Below are 26,365 nucleotides of genomic sequence, written 5' to 3' on the forward strand. Positions count from 1 at the left end.
GGTAATCTTGTCTTTGATAATCGTGACCATGCTATTTCGTCCCTAGGATGTCCCTCAAACTATCCCTGCCTACAGGCAGAGCACCTACCCCAAAACGGGCAAATCCACCTCTCGGTGGATAAGCCCTTACCGGTTCCTGTGTATTCCCTGATTTCAAAAACAATAGACACCTTCTATCTATAGTGCCGATATCTTGGCCCAGCGTTTTTTGCACTCCACAACTAACTGTGTTGCTATCTAGCAAGCGCGTGCTGACAATTGTTTATGGCCATATCGTGTCTGTCTCCTGACAAACCAAACTTTTGTTGGGGAAACACAAGCTTTGGGACTTTTGATTGGAAGATCTATTTTTTTTTTTAAATCAGGGAAAACACAGGATATAGTAAGGGCTTAGCCACCAAGAGATGGAGTTGCTATCTATAGGTATCCTGTGTCTATCACCTGTATTTCTTTATACTATTGTTGTATACTATTTGTTGTTTTATGCTACAGGGGCTGAGTTTTTAAGGTATATCATTAAAAGTTATGCATTCATTATTTTCAATAGGAAGGGTTTTTCTTTTTGTCTTTTCGTTTTTTCCACTCCCTTAGGTACATCGTTTCTATATGGTGAGTTATTTTCTGTGACATATAAAAGATATTACAGAACTGATTCTGTTCCATAAATCGCATGCTTAGCTTATAATCGTCTAATCATTTAATTCTGAGGTCTCAGTAGTATAGGATCTTTATTCAAGGATCATGTGTATGAAACAGTGTGTATGTATGACAAATTGAGTGTCATTTGAGTTTACCATGACTACGTCTTGAGACTTTAGTTATTCAAAGCCTGAGATATGTCAGGCTAGCGAGATATTGAGTGACTGGCCTAATGAGCATTAACTTGCTGCCCCTTGTGATGTTCCCTGAGCATCATAAGATCAGTGATTAGTGTTAACTGTTTATGTTACATAGTTTATGATAAGAACACAGATTCATGCTTTACCTTACATGACATTTCCTTTGATTAGGGCAAATTAAATGAATGGACACTTATATAAAGCTTCTTTTGTGTGTGACAGAAACATTCTGTGTGAATTCTGTGTTTATTATGAAGGCAACTCTATTCACATTTCATCTTAAAACAGATCTTACTCTGACCTGCAGCCATCACTTATACATGTCTAAGGTATTTGGGGGTTACTATCTCTCCCTACAGAGAGCGCCTTAATACATATGTCTTAGGCTACATGCACGCGACCGTATGTGTTTTGTGGTCCGCAAAAAAAAACGGATGACATCCTGATGCAATCCGTTTTTTTTGCGGATCGATTGTAACAATGCCTAAAACGGACAAGAATAGGACATGTTCTATTTTTTTTGCGAGCTACGGAAAGGACATACTGATGCGGACAGCACACAGTGTGCTGTCCACATTTTTTGCAGACCCATTGAAATGAATGGTTCCGCATCCTATCCCCAAAAAAGTGGAACGGACACGGAAACACACAACATTCGTGTGCATGTAGCCTAAGGCAAATAGAAGTTGATTCATTTTCTTCAGACACTCCTGCACTTTATTGACATTTAAAACAAACAAGTTCAGATGTGTCTAAAATGTAGTGGTCAGTGGTTCCCCCTTTAAAGAAACTGTATTGGTTAAAACAGAATCATTTTTAAATTTTCTTTTTTCCCCACAACGGTGCTTGATGGTTACAATTTCTCATACAAGGCACACAAGCTTAAAGGAAACCTGTCATCAACTTTATGCTGCCCATACTAACGGCAGCATAAAGTAGAGACAGGTGAGTTGATTTCAGCGGTCTGAAATTTATAAGTTAAAAGTAAGTGGTTGTTGAGAACCAACATCACAATCATTGCAGACTGGGCCTGGAAAAGAGTCCCGGCCACCTGAGAAGAGTCCTGGTTATTCATGAATTCCTGCTCTCCCGCCCACCTGCTGATGACTGACCGTCTTCTACCTAGTTTTCTCCCTTTCTCTCTAGGAGAGAACTGCCAGTCATCAGCAGATGGCGGGGAGAGCAAGAGATTATGGATAACCAGGACTCTTCTCAGGTAGATTTGACTATTTTCAAAGCCTGTGCTGCAATGATTATGATACTGGTTCTCAGCAACCACTTACTTTTAGCTCATGGTGACACACCGCTGACATCAGCATTTCTGTCACTATTTTATGCTGCCGTCAGTGGGGTCAGCATGAGGTTGATGACAGGTTCCCTTTAAGTGGTTGCAGTTCACTCAAGGTGGCTTTATTACATTTGTTGGTTACTATTCATTTTGGTGACACAGAATGTTTGCATGTTCTAAAACGTTCCTTGAACAGGCTTGGGCATATCCATACCAGAATTATATCTATTACACTGTTAGCTTTACTGGGACCTCATGTGTGTGTTGACTTCACACGACTGGGATACGTAAAATGTATTGTGTGATAAAGTGCACGGTAGAGGTATGGTGGGGGTATGTATTTCACCCGGTGGTTCAGTTTAGCTGGGTGAGATAACTGAAATCCAGAAATAGTGCTGCTTCAGCAAGGCATAGCTTGCTGGAGATTGTTTTGTTTAAAGTTGTATGGGCTGGATTTATTTGGACTGGGAGACAGGTTGGTAGTGGGAGTCTCTAAGTCCACGCCCCTAATTCACTACAGATATTACCTTTAGCTGAGGAGATCACAGGTAAGGTCAGCTGGGCTATGATCAAGGAGGGATAAGACAACCCTCTGTGCTTGACTGGGAAGGAAGTGACCCTACAGAGAGGGTTGGAGCCGGAGACCCTGTGTGTAAACTGCGTTTTTTGAGGTGAGTCAGGGAGAAGACCTCTTTATTAGGTATAGCCCAGACAGGCAGGTGTTTATTTTGGTTTATGTTTGTGATGGTGCTGAAGTGCCAGAATAAAGCACCATTTGGACTTGAACCCCGTTGTCAGAGGAGAAATCACTCAGAATTGAGAAAGCTCGTTGGAAGAACGAGTGAAACGTTTTCAAGAAATCTACAGTAAGTCCAGTTGCCTTGATTCATTCTTTACAGATACATGCACTGTATAGTTTCTGGTGCTGCTGCAGGCTAAAAAGAGCTAATCAGTGGGGGTACTAGGTGTCGAACCCCCGCCGATCTGTCATGAATAAATGTAGCCTAGACAACCCCTTTAGCTTTATTCTGCTGGTCAATATGATTATGGTGATACCAAATTTACATAATTTGTTTTACTAATTTTGCCCAAAGAAAAATCTGTTTCTGTGTCACTCAATGTCCTGAAAGCCATAACTTTTTTATTTTTCTATCAATGGGGCTAAATGAGGTCTTCATTTTTTTGCGGACTGAATGAACCCCTTAATGGCCAGGCCTGAAAAGCTTTTGCCTCTTAGCATTTCAGCAGCCATAACTTTTTTCTCAATGACGTGGCTGTCTGAGCAGAGGTCGCACTAAGTTTTTTGCAGAACAATAAAAATACTCCTCTGACCATTTTTGAGGAGTATTTTTACCCGAGGACGAGTACGAAAGTTGCGGTAGTTCAAATACATAATACGTAGGCCTACACTTGTTCAAATCTGCGTTGGAGGCTCCATTTGGAGCCTCTGTTGCAGATTCTGTCGAAAGACCAGACAAAAAAGCCTTATATGCAGCACTTTTTTGTCCAGTAAAAAGACAGATCCTGAAAAGAAACTGAACGGATCTCATCATAGTCGGTGGAGTCTGTTCAGCTTCTTCCCTGTGGGGTGACAGGAGGAGGGAGTAGCAGAGTCAATAGTGGGGTGACAGGGGGGGAGCAGGGTCACTAGTCTGGGGGATCCTATTAGATTTTGTGCCTCTCCTTCTTGTATTTCTGTAGGTCATGTCCTCATCATAACTATTCTGCACACCTAGAGACTACACTCCTCATTATTATACTGCAGCCGGAGGGGGGTGCTAGTTATGGGGTGATAGCAAGGTGGACAGAACAACAACTCTCCCACCCCCCAGCCTGCTCTACCCAGTGGCCGGGGGGAACACATGCCCAGGGGCAGCTCTTCTCTCAGACCGGGGACCAGTCACATGAGTCCGCGACTCCTAACCTCTCCAGCGGCCCTGTCATGTTTCCGGGGGTCCTCGGGCAGTGCGCCCAGCTCTCCTTACAACAGCCACCCCCAGAACTGGACCCTCTTCCTTCCAGTTCCCGCCAGCTTCCCCTGCTGCAGGATCTGTATTGCTCCGGCGCGCGACTATACCAACCAATAACAAAGCTCCTTACTGTAAGGAGCTTTGTTATTGGTTATTTCAGACACAGGCAGCATCACTGCGCTGCCCGCGCCGTTCACAGCACTCACTGCGCTGATGAATGTGGGGGAAAAGTCTAAGGCGTATCGGTACGACTTAGACTTTTCTTCACGGAGTAAAATGTCCTGAACAGGCGTCTATGACGCTTGTACAGGCGTTATTGCGACCTCTGTTAGCATATATGTTTTAAATTTTTTTTAACATTGGAACTCTATAGTGATGGATGCCACGGTATGGCATCTGTCTGAGGCATTCGTTAACATATAGTTTTTTTGGTATACGTTAAACATATGACAAAAATCCAATACTTCCATTATTTTCATTGTTCTGCTCAGCTAACGTAGCAGAACAGAAATAAATAGTGGTGGTGTGAATGGGGCCTAAGAGGTGGGTATGCAGGGAACCATTACTGGTCTAAATAACATGAAGCAATTATGGCGAAGTTATAAAGTCCAGTTCAATATGGCGGATCTTCCCTGTACTTGGCTATAATAGCCCGCTGTGCATTTACTACACACTGCAACACATACATCACACACCCTGCACTACATACATCAGAGTGCGGTGTATGGAGTGCACATCGATACATTGCTGCACTTTCACCTTGTGGTGCAGGTCAGACTGGATGTCCGGGCTCCTCTACAGTTGTCCAGCACTCCATTCCTCTTCATCTCCACGCCATGTTTGCCGGCGCATCGCTGCCCCTGCTCTCCTCCTTCTTTCAGCTCCTGCCGGCCTCCCCTGCTGCGGGGCGCTGTATTGCTCCGGCGCCCGCCCAAACTAACTAATAGCAAAGCTCCTTACTGTATGGAGCTTTGCTATTGGTTATTTCAGGCACAGGCATCATCGCTGCGCTGCCTGTGTGGTTCACAGAGCTGCTGAATGTAGGGGGAAAGTCTAAGGCGTACTTTTTTCAGAGAGTAAAACAGCCTGAACAGGCATCTGACGCTTGTACAGACTTTATTGCCTGTGTGGGAGAAATATATATATATATTTTTTGTCATTCTGCTATAAATATACCAAATCAATACTGAGCGCCAACACAGAAACGGGTAGATCCATTTATAGATAATATCAATGAGGTGGCAGGATGCAATAGCTGAAACCTAAAACAATGTCCACCCACCTCAATGGGAGCTACAGACAATACAAAGTGGTACCCACACACCACAATAAAACAAATGTAAATCACAGATGTAGTGTTGCGCTACCAAAGTATAGCACCAACCTCTGAAGTACCACTACTGTATGCGTTGACTCTTTCTGCCTGTATCGAGAACACCTAAGATAAGCAATCTGCCAGTTAGAGTTCCCGGGCGGGCTGTAACTTAACGGAATGGATAGTGTGTAATGCTTAATAAGCCACTAACCATCAATCTAACATGCCATGGCTATCTGGTATTCGGCACCACAGGTGCAATAAGGCTTGCATGCAGTCCACAGAAGAGTACTTTAGCAACCAAAGATGATAGACTGTGCAAGCCCAGGATGGGTGCATGAACACAAGCCCAAAAATATTCCAACGCTGTATGGAAGTCCTGTAGAAGCATCCCAGCAGGTAAGGAACCACGCAGCATACAGGAAATAATTCAAGGAAAAAAAAGAGGGCATGGACAAACCAGCCGAGCTTAGCAATATGATCATTTTATAGTTTGGTTCATTCAGTTCTGCAATTCCAATTGTTTATAATTTTTTTCCAATAATAAAGGTCTTTGTAAGGGAAAAATGGTGGTGTGCAACTTTTCATCAAATCAGCAGTTGGAGCACTGAGGGATGGGCTGTAGCATTTGAGCACTGCTATATTTATGCCCCTAGTACTAATTATATTCCCCCCTCAGCCTTGATTGACAGAGCTAATAGCCCTGGGTAATGATGCCTGCCGCTGTGACACACTGATAATCATTGGTGGTAAAGTGATATATATGCTATATGGAGTCAGTGGTGGCAGTGGAGCAAGTACTGTGCAGGAAGGGGATTATATTTACCTTTCCATCCTGCCGGCTGCAGTGCCCCTCTGCTGTGTCTGACCTCCACTTCCAGGTGCACTGACTGAATGGTCTGTCATATTAATACATGGGTAGCTAAAGTCTACCAGAACGAAGGGAAAATTTGTTGCATTTTTATATAACGTATGTGTAACCCTCTCTTGATGTTAAGAGCCATGGAATTAATGGCGCTTTCAAATAAATAATAATGATAATGCAAAATGTGTAGTAAAACATTACTAGCTGCTCTCTAAATGCTCAAATTAAGGAAACATTGAAAATTAAGTACAATTTGCTGTAAGCATGCTACAGTGTTACTTTGACGACCCGTGTCCACCTGCTACTTCTATTAGGAACATCACTAATTGAGCAACTACTACTCCCATTTCTCTTCAATAACACTCCACTCCTTTCCTTGTTTTGCATGCTGCTGCATGGCTGCCTATAGCTAATCAGTGTCTGCCATAACTCTGTGCTGCTGACCTAATTTCCTTGCCTGAGCAATTAGGTATTTTAGCTTGCTTATCTATGTGAAGGTGTGCTTTTCAGTCTGTCTGCCTGTGTACCAAACTCTGCCTGCATAACGACTCTGACCTTCTGCTTCCAGTCCTGACTTCTGCATGTTAACCATATTGACCCTCCACTGCCTGCCTTGACCTTGGATTTGTATTTCAAATTCGCATGAACTCTTTCTGCCTTGACCTCAGAATTCCTTCCTAAGAGTATTGCCTGGTTCCTTGGTGTCGTAGCCTCTGATCCCCCATGGGTCAGCTGCCAACTACATCTGGACTACTCCAGCAGGTAGCGGTCTGGTGGCTCCCCTGTAACATAGTACATAAGGCCGAAAAAATACATTTGTCCATCCAGTTCGGCCTGTTATCCTGCAAGTTGATCCAGAGGAAGGCAAAAAAAAAAAAACTGAGGTAGAAGCCAATTTTCCCCACTTTAGGGGAATAAAAAATTCCTTCCCGACTCCAATCAGGCAATCAGAATATCTCCCTGGATCAATGACCCCTCTCTAGTAGCTATAGCCTGTAATATTATTACTCTCCAGAAATACATCCAGGCCCCTCTTGAATTCCTTTATTGTACTCACCATCACCTCCTCCTCAGGCAGAGAGTTCCATAGTCTCACTGCTCTTACCGTAAAGAATCCTCTTCTATGTTTGTGTACAAACCTTCTTTCCTCCAGACGCAGAGGATGTCCCCTCGTCACAGTCACAGTCCTGGGGATAAATAGATGATGGGAGAGATCTCTGTACTGACCCCTGATATATTTATACATAGTAATTAGATCTCCCTTCAGTCGTCTTTTTTCTAAAGTGAATAACCCAAATTTTCATAATCTTTCAGGGTACTGTTGCACCATTCCAGTTATTACTTTAGTTGCCCTCCTCTGGACCCTCTCCAGCTCTGCTATGTCTGCCTTGTTCAAAGGAGCCCAGAACTGTACACAGTACTACATGTGTAGTCTGACTAATGATTTGTAAAGTGGTAGGACTATGTTCTCATCACGGGCATCTTTGCCCCTTTTGATGCAACCCATTTTTGCAGCTTAGTTTGCTGTTTATTAAAATTCCTAAGTCCTTTTCCATGTCAGTGTTACCGAGTGTTTTACCATTTAGTATGTACGGGTGACTTGCATTATTCCTTCCCATGTGCATAACTTTACATTTGTCAGTGTTAAACCTCATCTGCCACTTATCTGCCCAAGCCTCCAATCTATCCAGATCCCTCTGTAGTAGTATACTGTCCTCTTCAGTGTAAATTACTTTAGACAGTTTATTTTACTATGCAAGCCTTCTACTAGATCATTAATAAATATATTGAAGAGAATAGGGCCCAATACTGACCCCTGTGGTACTCCACTAGTGACAGTGACCCAATCTGAGTGTGTACCGTTAATAACCACCCTCGGTTTTCTATCACTCAGCAAGTTACTTACCCACATACAGACATACAGTGTCAAATGCTTTGGAGAAGTCCAGATATACCGTACGACATCCATTGATTCGCCACTGTCAAGTCTAGAACTTACCTCCTCATAGAAACTGATTAAATTAGTTTGACATGACCGATCCCTCACAAAGCCATGCTGATATGGCGTTATTTGCTTATTTCCGTTGAGATGCTCTAAGATAGCAAACAGTTTACCCACGACAGATGTTAAACGTACCGGCCTATAGTTTCCAGGCTCTGTTTTTGGACCCTTTTTGAATATTGGCACCACATTTGCTATGCGCCAATCCTGTGGGACATTCCCTGTCTGTATAGAGTCTGCAAATATCAGAAATAAGGGTCTGGCTATGACATTACTTAAAGGGATTCTTGTTTTAGCCTATAGAGCTGCAGACATGCACGGCTAGATCGCCGCTAACATGTCCGCAATATACCTGTCCCATAGTGCTGTGTGCTTTTATTGTGTTTAAAAAAAGATTTTATAGATATAAAAATTTGCCTGGTAAGGAGCCCAAGGGGCTGTACCAACCTTCTTGGGCACCTTACAAGGCTCATTTACATATCTATAAAATAATTTTTTAAACACAATAAAAGCACACAGAGATATGAGACAGGTATATTGCGGACATGCTAGCGGCGATCTAGCCGTGCATGTCTGCAGCTCTATAGGCTAAAATGAGGTGACAGAATCCCTTTAATTCCCTTAGGATACAGGGGTGTATGCCATCCGGTCCTGGCAATTTGTCTATTTTAATCTTTTTAAGTCGCTGTTGTACTTCTTCCTGGGTCAGACAGGACACTTTTAATGGGGAATTTATTTTTACATTCAGCATTTCATCTGACAGTTTATTTGAATAAAAAATATTTAACAGCAAAAGCCAAATTCCTGTACAGGGGTTAAAGGGTGACAACCAGGGGGCTGCAAGGATAATGCCCTTAGTTCTAGCCCAAAGCCAAATTGGTTAGTTGGTACAGTGGATCCCCATGTACGGAGAAGGAGTCGCTGACCAAATTGACACATAATTATATAGGAAATGATTCAGTATAACTAGTAATGTATCCAATCAAACCTCTGCTCATTCTGGGCTTAGGACTCCTACTCTGTCCCTGTATGATTGTGCATACACAAATAGCTGTCACTCACTGATAAGACTGCCCACTGGACACCTAAACCCGAAATGCGCAGAGAATTAAAGACAAGTTATACTGGATCTTTTTCCATATAATTTGTCATTTGTCCAGCTCCTTCTGTTCTGTAACATGCTACCTTTAGACTGGATTGCATTTTCATGGTGGCAGGTTCCATTTAAATGGATTATAGAATGTGCATAATCAATATTTGCCAGCACATGCTTTGAGTATATCAAAACTGAATTAGCACTGAAAAATCCCCAGTCACTCATCTAAGGTTACTATGTTTATTTCTAAGTGGACCACAAAGATCTGGAGATCAAAGGATCCAGACACCGATTCCCTCACGACAGATGCAAGACCTAAACACACTTCCTCAAGATAGTGGAGAAACTATTGCTGAAAGTTCGTCCTTTTATTTTTCAGTAAGATGCATGTAAATAAGTACATTTGTATAAATAGGGGTAAATGTGAAATTGGATTTAGTTATAGAAAATAATTTCAATAATTTAATGAATTGAATTAGCTGACCTGCTCATATTACCAATAATGACTACTCAGTCTCACTTCACATCATTGTGTCTGTAGCTAAAAATGGTGTGTGTTGCAGTACACCAATAAACCATCAAAGCTCTTTTTGACATGACCTTGTTAAAAAAGGTCTTTTGTTATGTTCCTTTCAAACAAAATTACGGCATATTGCGAATAATTTCTGCCTTTACCACTAATCTACTCTCAGAGAAGAAAGCATATGATATTTTTATCAGTTTAAAAGGAAATCAAAATGCTTCCACATCAAAGCTGCAGTGTCACTAAAATCCTCAGAACTGGGGGAATACATAAAATTGTGGCTCTTCTGAAGATGAAACAAAAATGATTGCAAGTGAAGAACAACAAAGGCAAAGCTCTCTTCACAAAGGGACACTATTAAGCCCTGCTAAGGTTGACTCGCTGCCAAACGTTTCAAATTATCTCCACTGGTGCGGCTTGATTTTTTCCTTTGTTATTTATGGTCAGATGTTACATGCCTTCAAAGCCATACTGTTACTTTTTGCTTATCTGGATCAGTGAAAAACAAAATTTATTTATATTCGGCCTCAGCGAAAATTCTTGTGATCTTTATATGAATGCATCCCAAGGGGGGAAAAATCATAAAAGCCAAATCCAAAACACAACAGTCCATAAAACATTTAATATAAGAAGTGCATATAGGATATGCTACATATTAATTTATCCCCATGGTAAATATACATGATTTAAAAACACTGATATAAAAAAGAACAACAGCATATTTCCAAATTCAAAGCATATTTCTTAAATAAAAATGGTTCAGACCATGTGTTACACGGTGTACAATAAAACCCATGTATTTGCTTTGTTAAAGGGACAATACTAACAGAATATTTTTTTTCACATATGAACAGCCTACATGTAAATATTTTATGCAATTTTTATTTTATTTTTTACAAGTAATGACTGGATGGTTTTCTGGATGTCATTTTTTGAAGCCACTCATTGCATTCTACAACCTATCATGGCTCTTTATCCTTCTCCTTTGCTTGGACTTTTAGCATGAAGAACAGCCTCTCTTGACCTTCTCAGACCATCACTGTGACCAGAGAGCACCCTGTAATGACTCAATTAGAGCATCACACATTACACTGATAAGTGCAATGCTCATCTATGGCCAATTTTATTTAAGCCTATCAAGATAACAATAAAGCTGTCATACTGTTACCCTAATTCTACACCTACTATTATACTAATACCTTCCACTCACAGCAGTAAAGTAACAATGGGATCCCTATCCATTTTTTTTTTATCTCTGTGCTGACTACTACAGAAGGACAATATTTTGTAGGTAATCTTTAATAGGAAAATTAAAAACAGCCACAATTCTTAATTTTTTTTTTTGTATGTTAACTTTGTTTTCTTGCAGAAAAGGCACATGGCAACCCTGTGGCTCCACACTACAAAGTCATTGGCACTCCATGTGTGCCATAAGGGAACTGTAGAATGATATATATATACAGTTGCAAGAAAAAGTATGTGAACCCTTTGGAAATGATATGGATTTCTGCACAAATTGGTCATAAAATGTGATCTGATCTTCATCTAAGTCACAACAATAGAGAATCACAGTCTGCTTAAACTAATAACACACAAATAATTAAATGTTACCATGTTTTTTTTTTAACACACCATGTAAACATTCACAGTGCAGGTGGAAAAAGTATGTGAACCCCTAGACTAATGACATCTCCAAGAGCTAATTGGAGTGAGGTGTCAGCCAACTTGAGTCCAATCAATGAGATGAGACTGGAGGTGTTGGTTACAGCTGCCCTGCCCTATAAAAAACACACACCAGTTCTGGGTTTGCTTTTCACAAGAAGCATTGCCTGATGTGAATGATGCCTCGCACAAAAGAGCTCTCAGAAGACCTACGATTAAGAATTGTTGACTTGCATAAAGCTGGAAAGGGTTATAAAAGTTTCTCCAAAAGCCTTGCTGTTCATCAGTCCACGGTAAGACAAATTGTCTATAAATGGAGAAAGTTCAGCACTGCTGCTACTCTCCCTAGGAGTGGCTGTCCTGTAAAGATGACTGCAAGAGCACAGAGCAGACTGCTCAATGAGGTGAAGAAGAATCCTAGAGTGTCAGCTAAAGACTTACAAAAGTCTCTGGCACATGCTAACATCCCTGTTAGCGAATCTACGATACGTAAAACACTAAACAAAAATGGATTTCATGGAAGGATACCACAGAGGAAGCCACTGCTGTCCAAAAAAAACACATTGTTGCACGTTTACAGTTTGCACAAGAGCACCTAGATGTTCCACAGCAGTACTGGCAAAATATTCTGTGGACAGATGAAATCAAAGTTGAGTTGTTTGGAAGAAACACACAACACTATGTGTGGAGAAAAAGAGGCACAGCACACCAACATCAAAACCTCATCCCAACTGTGAAGTATGGTGGTGGGGGCATCATGGTTTGGGGCTGCTTTGCTGCGTCACTGCCTGGACGGATTGCTATCATCAAAGGAAAAATGAATCCCCAAGTTTATCAAGACATTTTGCAGGAGAACTTAAGGCCACCTGTCTACCAGCTGAAGCTCAACAGAAGATGGGTGTTGCAACAGGACAACGACCCAAAGCATAGAAGTAAATCAACAACAGAATGGCTTAAACAGAAGAAAATACGCCTTCTGGAGTGGCTCAGTCAGAGTCCTGACCTCAACCCGATTGAGATGCTGTGGCATGACCTCAAGAAAGCGATTCGCACCAGACATCCCAAGAATATTGCTAAACTGAAACAGTTCTGTAAAGAGGAATGGTCAAGAATTACTCCTGACCGTTGAGCACGTCTGATCTGCAACTACAGGAAACGTTTAGGTGAAGTTATTGCTGCCAAAGGAGGTTCAACCAGTTATTAAATCCAAGGGTTCACATACTTTTTCCACCTGCACTGTGTATGTTTACATGGTGTGTTCAATAAAAACATGGTAACATTAAATTCTTTGTGTGTTATTAGTTTAAGCAGACTGTGATTGTCTATTGTTGTGACTTAGATGAAGATCAGATCACATTTTATGACCAATTTGTGCAGAAATCCATATCATTCCAAAGGGTTCACATACTTTTTCTTGCAATTGTGTATATATATATATATATGTATATATATATATATACACAGTATGTATTACAAAGATATTTTAAAAAGCATCTGATGGGGCATGTCACTATTTTCCAAAGCATCCTCCAGCCACCACTTTGCGGGGCTCCGTTCCCGATATAGGTGCGGGTCTCAAAGGTGGGACCGGCACCTATAAGACAATGGGGGCATTGTCAAGTGACCTGTATAACTGTATTGTCTTGTTACTATGGCACCTATCAAGGGTGGGCAGCAAGAGAACAGTCAGTTCTTGAAGCTAATGTATTGGAAAATGGAGAAGGGCCAAAATGTGAAGACTGGGTCAGAGCATCTCCAAACTGACAGGTCTCGTAGCATGTTTCTGTTATACAGTGGTTACTACCTACTAAAGTGGTCCAAGAAAGGTCAACTAGTGAACAAACTTTTGGTCCACGGGTGCCCAAGGCTCACATATTGCTGTCTGATCCAACGCACCTTACAGGACTTATGGATTGCAGTGCAAACTGCAAGGAAGCTGAGCCGATTTTTATGGGAAAAGATGCAGTAAAACTTGCAATTTATACATTTAAAGCTCGGCTATTTTTTACTTCATTGTTCACAGGGAGATATCGGTCATTCTCTGTACACACACTTAAAGTACTATTACACCAGCAGATGTCATACAGATCACGATAAACGATCGAAGACGTAGCGGCTCGTTAATGACGAAAGTTTCACTTATCGTTTGTACTTGCAGTCATTACTCATTCCATGTTATTACATGTAAAGATGGGGGACAGATGCTTAGTCAAGAGGGTGGTATGAGATCTTTAGAGAGCTGACGACTCCATATTATATGAATAAATCTATTTTTCTATCTATTTTAAGCATGCTAAAAGATAACAATGGACGAGAAACTAGCAATTTGTCGCTCGTCTTTGAATCGTTCATATTTATTACATAACATGATTATCGTTCATTTTTGCTCGCATGCACGAGAATCTGTATGATATTCGCTCTGTGTGGGCCTTTATACAGGGAATGCTATCACTGATAACACCTCCTACATGAACAATGAAATCAGAAAGAGAAGAGATTAAAATTTATAAATTGCAAGTTTTACGGAATCTTTTCCAACAAATATATATAAAATAAAGAAAACACAGATTTTGTATTTTAAGCATCCGTTATGCTCATTTATACACATGGCATCATTTTTAATCATTTCCGTCTGAGATCCGTTATTTTAGACAAAAAAAATGTCTGTTTTATTCTTTATTTTTCTTTTCTTCTGACAGATAAGAAGAACAGGAAAAAAAATGGTGATCAGAACCCAGCCTAAATGATATATGTGGATTTATCTGTTTTATAGGTGGACGCGTCTAAGAAAATATACTTTACAGCATATACCGTTCAACAAAATAATGAGAGCCTGTAATAACTGTAGTTCTTTCAAAGAAAACAGATCTGATGTTAGATCCCAGACATTGGCCCAGATTTACTAATCCTGGAGATGGTGTAAACTTAGGCTGTCTAGACATGCACAAAATTATCACAGGGGCTCAGGCTGGAGGATAAATTTGGTGTATGGCTAAACACTTTTATCTAACTTTATACCTATAACTATTGGTTGGCTTACTTCGCTGCAGAATTGTATGCCAGAATCGTAGCACAATTCTGGTGCAAAATATTACATCTTAGACCACAATCCTCTATTCCTAAAACACAAACCTTTCCATAAAGGCATGCTCCCTTGGTGAGCTAGGCACAGTGAATTTTTCTAAAACTTGAAATTTTGGCACAATTTACAAAAGGTTCTAGATGCATTCACATTAGTAAATTACCATTCTCTCTTTCCTGTACGGATTTCTTAAATGAGATATGAACAGTTTAGATTTTGTTATGCAGCCTTCCAAAGTTTGGTTTAAACATAGTGGATAATAAAGAAATAGAAATGATGTAAGATAAGTTGATATTCCAAGGTATGATCCCTGTGCCAGGAGCTTATTAATGTATGTGCTGAATTTACTGCGCAGAAGCTGATAAAGATTAAATGTTCTAAGCTAATTTGTGCACCATAATAAAAAAAAAGGAATTAATATTTTTTTTTTTGTAAATTGTAAAAAATAATTAAAATCCACAAAAGTAATAAAATATAAAGGAAAAATACAAAAACAAAAAGTCCCCTTAAAAAGTGCACACCCCTCTGAACCCACATGCATCCGTTTTAGATATCTTTATATAAACGTGTTTTACAAGGGCTTCAGGTGCTCAGGCATTAAAATGGTTGTCCAATTTTTCTCGGTTGTCCTCTTCAGCCCTGTCTGCTTTCGAATCTATAACGCCAAGTAACTGCACTTGACCAATTACTCCCAATAATAAGTGACAAAATGTACTGATCCCCTAGGGGACAAAGGGGTAAAACTTACCATTTATTCCTATGTCTAAAAAAGTGAAGCACTAACATAAAGCATCGGCCTGAGGGGCCTCTAAACGGACTAACATGAAGACAGCCCAATGGGGCCAGGACAAACAAACACGAATAGGTAACACTGATGGAAAGGAGGCAAAAAAGGAACGTTCTCACCCATCAGATGCTGTAGGCGTAGATGGTGGAGTCACTTGAATGCATACGGCCTCCCATACGATAGATTGCATGGATGTGTTACCAATGGAGATGATTCCAACATAGAAACCTCAGCAAGGCAGGAAACGGGAGCAAAGAATCCCTAATCAACCCTGATAGAGGGGTAGGGGCTTAATCACCCTGCCTACCTATACGAGGTACTTGCCCCGCGAGGAGCGTCCCCGTCCGTATACCTTTCCCTAGTAGCGGGCGGAATCCCTAGTACACCCTATAAAGGTCTGCTTTTGGTCACAAAAAAATTCTGTATTGCATTTCCTCTCCCATTTACATGAATGAGATGAACAGCTGTAATTACAATGCGCCGCCACTACAATATAGACGGCATGATGAGAACCTAGCCCTTGCACTAGTGCCGCAGACCCTTTAAACAGCTAATCGTCAGGGGTGTCGAGAGTCGGACCCCCACTGATTTGAGATTGATGATAGGTCATTGAGGATAGGTCATCAATATCATGAAAGCTGAATACCCCTTTAAACCTGTACACAAAGGGGCAGGTTTAAGATGGCGATATCGCAGCAAGAAAAAGCTTTTCAGATTCTGGAATTTGCAAGGCAGGGTCTGTTGTGACAGTACAGTGACATTTTCAGAATAAAAATTCAGTAAATGTGCTCCGCACAGAAACTGCATTTCATGTTGGGTGAAGCAATTCAAAACCACTGGCTGTTTATGTCATTGGAAAGACTTCAAAAGAGACAGGACTTGAGCCGTGTACAAGCATAGTCCTAGAAAGTCGGCCAGGCTGACTGGTATGGAATTGGAACTGCTAGAGACCACGGTATGGTGAGTGTTATGAAAATGTCTGCTTTGAAAGACATACAGATTACAAATTCTTCAGGAGCTGAAACCGAATGACAAATCAAAGCAAATGTGCAATGAGCAGGCGGAAAGTCTACGGTCCCTTCTTCTTTGCTGAGGATACTGTCACTGACCGCACCTACCTGGAAATGTTAAGGGAATGTCACAGCAAGATGGTACTCCTCCTCAATTCTAGTTGGATGTTTGCCGATACCTGAATAAAACTCTACCTGAATGTTGGATTGGCGGCACTGGAATAAACAATTCACCAATGTTTCGCTGACCTCCACAATCACCTTATCTAACACCTACATTATACGAGTGCCAGCATATCCTCCACTTTTTTAGTGATGCATCATCTCCCGTCGTTCAGACCCTTATGGCTTGGGGGGGAGCTACATTATACAGTGCATCCCCCCCCCCCCCCCCCCCAAGCCATAGGGGTCTGAATGACGGGAGATGATGCATCACTAAAAAAGTGGACTACATACGCGTGGATATGCTGGCGCGCGTCTGGACAGGACTGGATTACCGCCTAGACATCTGACATGTCACCATTAGAGCTCACACTGAACATTTGTAATGTATAGATAAAACTCAGCTAGATAGTGTGTCTTTTCATGTTAATAGATGCAAGTCATGTTCTCTAGGTTCTGCACCATTATTTTTTTAATCCCCCTAGCTATAAACACACACACGCAGTATACCCACAGCTCTGTACTTGTGGTCACCATAAGACTTATACTGCCATCTTGTGGTAAAGACTGGAAATATCAGGATATAGAGTAAAATTTTCCATCTCCCTGTAGTCACATTTAATCCTATGAATATGTATTTTATACAGTGCTAATGCAAACCACACTTTCCAGTAAAGTATTTGAAAAGGTTTTAGTAAAGTCATTAAAGAGTACTAGCTGAGTTCTGGGGGATTGTAACTTTACTGAGTGGATGGAGCAGGGGCGTACATAGAAATCATTGGGCCCCATAGCAAGAATCTTAATGGGGCCCCACTAACTCCGTCCACTGGCCCATCCCACCACCTGCCCTGGCTTCTCTCCTGCCATACCCCCAGCAGTTGCAGCCGTGTAGACATTAGGAGCTACTTTCACACTTGCGTTTCTATTTTCCGGTATTGAGATCTGTCATAGGGTCTCAATACCGGGAAAAAACCTGCTTTTGATTGTCCCCATTCATTGTCTGAGGGCACTGTCCACTATAAGCAGCACACAGGGTGTGCTATGGTGGTGCTGGCATAATAGTATACCAGTGCCACCATAGCCCCCCTTGCCTTATGAACTGTCAGAACCTCCTAATGCATACCTCAGCTGCTGCAGAACATATAAAGCTTCGTTCACATCTGTGTTGGGGCCTCATTCGTGGATCAGGTCATAAATGCTGGACACAATTTTATAGCCTGGAAGATGGAAACCTGACAGATCTCATCATAGTCAGCGGGATCCGTCAGGTGTTGTCGTCCATGAAGTGCCAGATCCAGAACTGCAGTGATTTTCGTTGTTGTGCTCCTGTGACGGCAGAACAGCGACCGTCACCAGCACAGAAGTGAACAAGTAATATACACACCTCAGCTGCTGCAGAACATTATAATAGTGACAAGGGAACTACAAGTCTCATCATCACTAGATTATTATTGGAAATTAGGGAGCAACACAGGGAGAGGTGAAAGTGGAGAGAACTACAACTCCCAGCATGTCCAGGCTGTTATGATCAGATACAAGTAGATATTACACAGAGTATAAGGCCGGGTTCATATCACCGTTTAGTTTTCAGTTCCTGTATTTCAAGCATCAGTTCTGCACATTTGGCATCCGTTTATGCCATTTCTGTCGGAGATCTGTTATTTTAGACAGAAAAAAGTCCTGCATGCAAAACGGAAAACTAAACTGTGATGAGAATCCAGCCTAAGAAAAGAGAACTACAACTCTCAGCATGTCCAGATTATAGGACATCATCTAGTTGTACCAGGTAAGAGCTTTAAAAATAAATAACTATAACCCCCAGTATGGCCAGACTTATTATGGGTCATCAGTATACATTCCAAAGAGGGGGTATAAGAGGAGAGAACTACAACTCCCAGCATTACCAGCCTGTACTAGGGCATACGTTTAAATTACATTGAGAAACATATAATACGACAAAACTACAACTCCCAGCTTTTCTAGGATGTTATGTTATCCCAGAACACCACTAACCTCTCCTTCAGGCACCACACAGAAGCTCCGCCCCCTCACAGCGATATGCCACAGGTCTTTCACCAGTCCTCTGCACTGGTCACATGATGATGACATCACCAAAGGTCCTTTAGACTTCTGCTGCTCTGCTATTCATTGGCTTCCTGCACTGGTCACATGGTTGATGACATCACCAAAGGTCCTTTAGACTTCTGCTGCTCTGCTATTCATTGGCTTCCTGCACTGGTCACATGGTTGATGACATCACCAAAGGTCCTTCGCCACCTCTTACTTTCTCAGGTAGCCATACAAGTGTAATTAGTGGGCGGGGCTTATCCTCCACTGCGGGCCCCCTTCCCCCAGGGGCCCAATAGCAGCTGCGTGGTCTGCCTCTATTGGAGGTACGCCACTGGGATGGAGGCTTAGAGAATTACTCTCCACTTGAGCCCAAACAGCCATATTAATTAGGGTGCATTCACACGACCGTATGTATTTTTCAGTCCGCAAAACATACGAATGGTGCCTGTGTGACGTCCATGTTGCATCAATTTTTTCTGGGGAGCCATTGTAACAATGCCTATTCTTGTCTGCAAATCGGGACTGTGGAACGGACACACGGATGCGGACAGCACACGGTGTGCTGTCCACATTTTTTGCAGACCCATTAAAATGAATGGGTTCACATTCAATCCACAAAAAATGTGGATTGGATATTGACCAAAAATACGGGTCGTTAAGCAACAGACAACAGGTCACCAGTCCTGCGCAGGTTTAAAGGGAACCTGTCTTGTAGATATTTGATTATAATCTAACTAATTATATACAATCATTAACTACTAAAAAGTGCCTTAGATGTATTCACTTACTGGTGTGACAGACGGTTACCTCATAATATACACACAAAGATGCCACATGCTAATGAGCTGATTTGAGTCCAGCGTGATGTCAGTGAGTCCAGCGTTTATTTATTTCAGAGCTATAGCCACTCCCCTGCCCACCTGCTGCTGATCCATATGGAAAATAACTGTCAATCAGCAGCAGGTAGGCGGGGAGAGTCAGAAGCTCATGAATATTCAGGACTCATCATTATGAGCTGGAGCTTTTCAATACAAGATGTTGGCAGATTGATTGGGTCAATTAAAGAAAGTGACCCAGCATTGTGCTAAGAGAATCAGTCACTTATTTATGTTGCCCTTAGTTAGGACACCATAAAACTGGTGACAGGTTCCCTTTAAACCCATTAACTGAAAAATACCCAGCACATTATTATTCCCTTGAATAAAAGTTCACTGAACTCAAAGCAAATAAAGGAAGACTTCACTTGCACGTTTCAAGTCGTGCCAATTTTATACACTTGACATGGAATTTTATTCCAGGGATGAGAAGCTGCGCACCAGGAATGAAGACTCTGACCAGGTGGTCACCAGGAGATGGAACAAGGCTGGCTCCTTGCTTTGTATTCTGTGTAAGACTGCCTACAGGCATAACCAGATGTAAGGCAGAGAATACTGGAGCTCTTCACAACTCGCAGGTCAGGCCTCAAATATAGCAGACACAGTGTACTCCTGGCCCTCCTTCCCAGAGCCATTGCATACAGAAAGCATATGGGGCAGAGAATGCTTTAAGTAGAGGATAGACTGGATCATAACCGCATTCTGGATGAATAGGTCAGAGACTCAGTGTGAAAGATTTTGGATCACGACTGGAGATTTTTAGACTAATGCTGGAGGTTATTATGGGAACTGTCCTGAATCTACGCCAGGCCTGACTGTTCTAAGTGAACCCCATGCTTTCACTAAGCCTCCTTATCATGTTACCCTGCATTATGTGATATTGAAAAGGGTTGTACAGCCCCTCTCACCAGTGGCGTACATAGAGACGTAAGGGCCCCATAGCAAGGATAAAACCAGGCCCCCCCACACAGGACAGAAGGGTTTCTGCCTAAACCCTTTTCAGTGACCCTTGGGCAATTTTTCCACTGCCTCATTTGCTAAAAGTTGTTCCTTTATAGGGTAAAGTCCTGACAAAGTTTTCACCTCCAGTAGAAGAGGAGATATTCCCAACTAAGACTGGGCCCCCACTTGCCCTAGGCCCCATAGCAGTCGCATGGTCTGCCACTATGGTAGTTACGCCCCTGCCTCTCAACCCCCTCCCCCAATCAGACATGCTAGATGCTGCTGCATGCTGGGTATGAAGCACCACTATCCACAGAACTGTGCAGAAAATATGATCACATGCATACAAAAAAATAATAGGACTCCTTACCCCCCCCCCCCCCCAAAAAAAAAAAGGCCCTACTCTCCATCACCACCAGGAGAACTCTGCCAAACTTTATTTTCAATAAAAGCATCCACCATAATTTTGTAACAACATACTTTTATAAGGGTAATTTTTTTTATATGTATTTTTATTTTCTGCCTCGCACAGTAAATTATAAACTGCACTCCACTAATGGGATCCCAGTGCATGACTTTATACAGCTGAAAGCAAAGGGGATAATGTGTAGGCTGTGTGCTCCCTCTAGTGGCACCAGCAAGCAAATGTTATGACTGCGCGTCAGGAAGCAGGAATACCAGGGGTCCCATAGGCTGTTCATATGGCGTATTTTTAACAACGGATTTCATAGCAGACTCTGTACCAAAAATCACCTCCCATAGTCTTCAAAGGACTCTATGCTCCAGTTCATGCAGCCATGCATTATTTACATGTAGTTTTCCAAAATTGCACCAAGAATGGACATGTGCATTATTGGCGCAAACTCCGAGCAGACACCATGAAAGACCAGGGTGGCACTCTGCTTGTGGTTAAGCTCCATTCAATGGGGCTAAACCATGAGCAGGTACTCAGCACTGAAATGGAAAAACTGACGCAAAAACAATGGTTTCTACTGTGGACTACGCAGTGGATTTTGACAGGTTGGGTGGTATATGTAGTGTATATATGCTGTATTTATGTATGTGTACCATGTATATGCTGTATGTATATGTAAACATGTGTCGTGACACCGCATGTCAGCTGCTGAGTAGGGAACCTGTTAAAAATTTGAATCCCACCCCTGGATATGCTCCTCATAGACCATTGGAAAACATTTAGGATACTCAGGTCATTGGCAGAACACTCCTTGGATGAAAATCACCAAGTCACTGTGAAAAAGGGAAGGGTTCAGTCAACATGCTAGGATATGAAAACGTCATCCACATTCAATAGCGATACTGGGTGATAACGGGTAGTAACCTCCTTGTGTGGCTTGGGAATTTCTTTGTTTCTTGCCATTAGCGTATCTTCAGGTTTACTCTGGGCAGCCACTCCAGCTTCAACAAGGAAGCCACATGTGGACAGGGGCATGGCATGTTCACAAAAAAAAAGGCATATCAAAAGGAGTCACAGGGCCACTATATGATCTATCACGTTCCGGGAGACCGGCCAGACCTCCGGAACGGCTCGCAAACAGGACACAGGTAGATTACAGACCAGGAACCAACAGAATACTTTATTACTCATGTAATAAATGAACATGACAGGTTAGGCAATAGTGGTAGCACTACCACTGAACCAAGTGCACCGGTAGACCAGAAGCAAACCCCAGAGGGCAAAGAGCCAGTGAGCCCAGTTCTTCACAGAGCCCTGGTGGCAGGGATCAATTTGGCCGAGGGCTCCTTGGTCGCACCTCCAGGAAGGTCCCGGTACACTTGGCCGCTACCTGCAGAGAACCCCGCTGGTGCAAGCACCAGCAGAACAGACAAAGGACTGGAACCCAACATAAACACACAGGACCCAGTACAGATAAGAGAAACGGGAACCAGCACGCAAGCAGAACCCTGGAGCCTTCTCACGAAGGCAGGACATACACAGGATAGGATGAGAAGCAGTGGAGCACTGCCAGGCTATACACGAAACAGACGGGATCAGAAGCAGTGGAGCACTGCCAGGCTATACACTAAAAAAAGACGGGATCAGAAGCAGTGGAGCACTGCCAGGCTATACACGAAACAGACGGGATCAGAAGCAGTGGAGCACTGCCGGGCTATACACGACACTGACGGGATCAGAAGCAGTGGAGCACTACCAGGCTATACACGAAACAGACGTAATCAGAAGCAGTGGAGCACTGCCAGGCTATACACGAAACAGACGGGATCAGAAGCAGGGTAGCACTGCCAGGCTATACACGACACTGACGGAATCAGAAGCAGTGGAGCACTGCCAGGCTATACACTAAAAAAAGACGGGATCAGAAGCAGTGGAGCACTGCCAGGCTATACACGAAACATACAGGATCAAGCCACAGAACAGGTACAGAAGATCAGGCAAGGCATGGACAAGGATACAACAACACTTTACTAGGCAACACCACACAGAAGGGCAGATGGCAAAAAAAAACTGGGTCAGCAGCAAGGGGCTACACCCAGCAAGGCACAAGACAGAACTGACCACAAGCCCCACAGCTCACAGACAGAAATAGCTGCATAACGAGGGCACCTGATAAGCCACACCCAGACCCAGACCAGGGAATATTAACCCCACCAGAACCAGGAGTAACAAAAAGCATAAAACATACAATCACAAGTGTCAGTTCACACCAGTCACAGAATACTGCAGCCCGCACACCCAAACAACAACCAGCATACACAGGATAACTGTAGCCAGTACGAGTCTACAGGCAGCCAGCCTACACAACAAGGAGTGACAGAACCGCACACTGCATCCATACTCAGACCCTGTTCACACTCACAGCCGCAGCCAGAACACATCACAAAACCAGCATACATGGGAACACCCACAGCCAGTACACAAAGTGCATGCAGCCAGCCTACACAGCACCGGTGACTGTAACACAGAGATGTGGACCTGGGGAGACACAAACACAGGCAACAGTTCACACACAACACCGCAGCCAGCATACACAGGTGTCAGCCTGCAGCCAGTAGGCGAGAGAGCAGCCAGCCTGCACGGCCACAACTGTGACAGTGAACCGCACCGTAACATGATCTTTCTCTGCTGAGAAAGATACATTAGGTCATGTGTTGAATTGGGTGACTGGTGAGGTGAGTACAATTTTTTTTATTTCTTACAGCATTTTTAATCTATTGTATATAAATTTTATTGCAGGTTTCTCGGGGATATTAGACCATAGTAACCAAAGCTTAGAGGCTTTTTCACCTTCAAAAAAAAGTCACCCACATACAGCTTTTCCTCATGACACAAACATAACCCTGCCCCATATGTAGCTAGAGCGGCCACACCTGACCAGTAAACCATCGGCCTAGCCAGTATTTGTGGTCAGTGCCAGTATTTTAGTTTTACCTGCACATTGAAATGCCAGTAATGTTCCTGCACTGCTCAGGAGTCCCCGCTCTGTTCTCCTAGAGTCCTGTGTTTTCACTCAGGCTGTCTCATGACAGCTCTTGAGAATGCCGCTGTGTATTTTATTTTTATTTTGTCTCCTCTTTCAATGTTGGGTCTTGAACCCAGGACCTTCTGTATAGAAGAGGGGGGATTTATCATGAGGTAATATCTGAAGTCAGTTGTGCTAGAGTCTATGTTGGAGTACCGTATTTTTCGTTTTATAAGACGCACTTTTTTCCCCTCCAAATTTGAGGGAAAAAGTCACTGCGTCTTATAAAACGAATGCGATGCAAATTAGGTGGCCATTAAACTGTTGGGTGGGCTGGCGGCTTCACTGAAGTCTTCTGCTGCCAGCCCGCGCTTCCTTAACAAGACCGCAGGCTGGCGGCTTCACTTATGCTGCCAGCCCGCGCTTCCTTAACAAGACCGCAGGCTGACGGCTTCACTTATGCTCCACTGCCGCCAGCGCCCACAGCTCCAGTAAGTAAAAGTGTTTTCCCCCTGTCCCCTCCTCCAGCCGCCAGCCCGCACGTCCGGTGCGAAGCCGGCACAGGAGTCCTCTGTTCCCGTAAGTGAAAATTTTTCCCCCTGTCCCCTCCTCCAGCCGCCAGCCCGCACATCCGGTACGCAGCCGGCACAGGAGTCCTCTGTTCCTGTAAGTAAAAATTTTTCCCCTTGTCCCCTCCTTCGGCTGCCAGCCCGCGCGCGCACCCGGGACCGGAGCCTGCAGCTCCAGTATGTATAATCTTCTCCTCCCTGTCCCCTCCAGCTGCTGCCGGGGGACCCCGGCACTGACCTGAGCTCCAGAGTCCCGGTCTTCTCGTCTATGAGCTGGATGCCTGTCACACTGTGTGCTCCAGCTCCTCTGTTATTGTGCCTGCCAGCCCTGCTGCTCTCTGCTCATACACCCCCCATGTACTGCAGTGTATGAGTGGATTTCTATGGATGAGGGGGGTTATAGTATTTAATATAAACACTGCCCAGGGACTGTTCTGTAATTGGCATGTGTTTATATTAAATATGACTATAATCCCCCTCATCCATAGGAATCCACCCATGTACTGCAGTATATGAGTGGATTCCTATGGATGAGAGGGTTATAGTCATATTTAATATAAACACATGCCAATTACAGAACAGTCCCTGGATAGTGTTTATATTTAATCTGACTATAACTCCCCTCATGCTTGAGAATACACCAATGTACAGTACATCAGTGTATTCTTTAGGATGATGGGTGTTATAATCACATAAATGTCATCCACAGATCCCTCATAACAGTGTGTCATCCACAGATCCCCTATAACAGTGTCATCCACAGATCCCCCATAAGTGTGTCATCCACAGATCCCCCCCATAAGTGTGTCATCCACAGATCCCCCCTATAAGTGTGTCATCCACAGATCCCCCATAACAGTGTCATCCACAGATCCCCCATAACAGTGTCATCCACAGATCCCCCATAAGTGTGTCATATACAGATCCCCTCCGTAACAGTGTCACCCACAGATCCCCTATAATAGTGTCATCCACAGACCACCAATAGTTCAAAACCCACCAAAAGCACACCTTTTGGTTAAAAAATTTTTTTTTCTTATTTTCCTCCTCAAAAACCTAGGTGCGTCTTATCATCAGGTGCGTCTTATAAAGCGAAAAATACGGTACATTATGCCCCATTTATCAAATGTCCCATGTTCTTTGATAAATTTGTCTTATCCTTAAACCTACTACTTTTGTCTAGAAAAGCTTCTCTACTCTCCTCCTGGAGTGAGATTGCAACTTTTTTTTAAAAAACTCTGGAGTGAAACTCACATAGCTAATCACACCCACTTTCCAACGCATATTCCAACACTGGAGTGAGTGGTGTAAAAATGAAAGAAGCCGCAAAATGTTTGCGCAAGTCCCATTTTGCAACTTTTTGAAGCCAGAATTCCGTAAGGAAGGCATGATAAATCAGGGCCAGAAATCCAAATCAATGAGCCACAGAGCCCAGTGTTATTAATAGAAGGATTTTCTCTGGCTAAAAATCTCAATAGTATTTTCCCTATGCACAATGTACTGGTATATACAGATATATCTCTATATACAGTTGCAAGAAAAAGTATGTGAACCCTTTGGAATGATATGGATTTCTGCACAAATTGGTCATAAAATGTGATCTGATCTTCATCTAAGTCACAACAATAGACAATCACAGTCTGCTTAAACTAATAACACACAAAGAATTAAATGTTACCATGTTTTTATTGAACACACCATGTAAACATTCACAGTGCAGGTGGAAAAAGTATGTGAACCCTTGGATTTAATAACTGGTTGAACCTCCTTTGGCAGCAATAACTTCAACCAAACGTTTCCTGTAGTTGTAGATCAGACATGCACAACGGTCTGGAGTAATTCTTGACCATTCCTCTTTACAGAACTGT

Source organism: Bufo bufo, chromosome 5 (genome assembly GCF_905171765.1).
Source record: "Bufo bufo chromosome 5, aBufBuf1.1, whole genome shotgun sequence".
In the NCBI taxonomy this organism is placed as follows: domain Eukaryota; kingdom Metazoa; phylum Chordata; class Amphibia; order Anura; family Bufonidae; genus Bufo; species Bufo bufo.